Source organism: Gavialis gangeticus, unplaced genomic scaffold (assembly GCF_001723915.1).
Source record: "Gavialis gangeticus isolate Ggan-Ray unplaced genomic scaffold, GavGan_comp1, whole genome shotgun sequence".
Classification (NCBI taxonomy): domain Eukaryota; kingdom Metazoa; phylum Chordata; order Crocodylia; family Gavialidae; genus Gavialis; species Gavialis gangeticus.
The window spans coordinates 129238678-129240173 of NW_017729022.1; the positions used below are offsets into that span (position 1 = coordinate 129238678).

At 46.7% G+C, this 1496-nt stretch overlaps 1 protein-coding gene across 1 annotated transcript in view; it reads right to left on the reverse strand.

The window, feature by feature from the left end:
- ABHD12 (abhydrolase domain containing 12) overlaps positions 1-1496 on the reverse strand; it is a 111031-nt gene that overhangs the window by 74813 nt on the left and 34722 nt on the right. The window lies entirely within an intron of this gene.

The following is a 1496-nucleotide window of genomic DNA, read 5'->3' on the forward strand; positions in this document are numbered from 1 at the left end:
CCCTCCATCACACTGGACTTATCAGCTGGAGGCAGCTGTATCAGAAATCAAATTGGTATCAGTGGATATGCCTCCTTAAATATTGGCTACCGGTATCAGCCCCAAAAATCTCTATCAGTGTACCCATACCTCTCTCACTTGCAGCCTCCAGCAATTAAGGTCTAGGAAGTTCTAATTCAGAGGCTGTATCCCCAGTTCCTGTGCTCCATAGCTGCTGATGCCCTTTTCCTCTAAGACCCTGTCCAATCCTTTTCTGAACCAGGCTAAACCATCAGTTTCCACAACATCTGGTGGCGATGAGTTCCACACTTTACACTTCGCTTGAAAAAAGAACTTCCTTTTGTTAGTTTTAAACTATCTGCTAGTTTCATTTTGTGACCCCTATTTCTTGTATTGAGAGAGACAGCAAATAAGAAATCCCTATTTACTTGTTTACCACTTAGTACTTTGTCAACCCTTATTATGTCCCCTCTCAAGCATCTCTTTTCTAAACTGAATAGCCCTAAGCTCTTTGGTCTCTCCTCATACAAAAGCCCCTCCACACCACTAATCAACTTTGTTGCCCTTCTCTGGACTAAGCATAATAATCACACCTAGGCTAAGTACAGACGCACAAAAAACCCAAGCCTGAATTGATTCATTCTTTGCAGGTCAGTCTAACCTGCATATATTGAACTGACTTGCAAGTGGACAGACATTCACTTTTGATTCAGGAAATGCAGCCACATGCCTGCAGTGGCTCAGATTAGAAGCTGTGGGAGCACTAAAGTGAGCCCTCCCTTCCCTTCCCCCCCCTCTCCAGCTCAGCACACTGGAAGAGAGAAGATGGCCAGGCCCCCTGCAGGCCACTGAGTATAATTGTGGACGGGTTTAAGCTGCCACTCTGGCCTGCAGTCCCCAGCCTAGGTGTACCTGGAGGGGGAAGGGGAAGCAGCCCTTGCCAGGCTTTTCCCTCCCTACTCAAGGGACAGGGAGTGTGAGCTCCAGCCCTCAGCTAGCAGTCTGAGGCAAAGTGGGGAAGGCACTGCTTGTGTGGAATGCATGCATCTGTTGATGATACTGGATGAGCATTTCAAATCTCCCTCTTCTTGCTTCTTCATACTGTCTGCAGTTGTGGACAGGAAGCAATTGGCACCAAAGCCTCTCAGAAGTGCCTCTGATCTCTTGTTCTTTGGGGTGTGCACAGCCACTTCTTGAAGAGTTAATGAGGGCAGTGTGACAGTGTGAACTTGTTTGTTCCAGGCAGATCTGCTGCAACCTTATTATCCTGCTAGCTAGTGCTTCATATGTGCCTAAATCTCAAATGGACAGGTCCCACTTATTGCAAACCAGGTCATTTTTACACACCTCTCTCTGCCCCCTGCTGAACACTGACAGATGGGAAACTACACTCTAACCAGGTTCAGTAATAGATGTGTAGAAGCAATCACCAGCATTAATCACTGCATAGTGAAAATTCATTTGATATAAGGGTTTCAGGGTGGGAGATGCCTGCA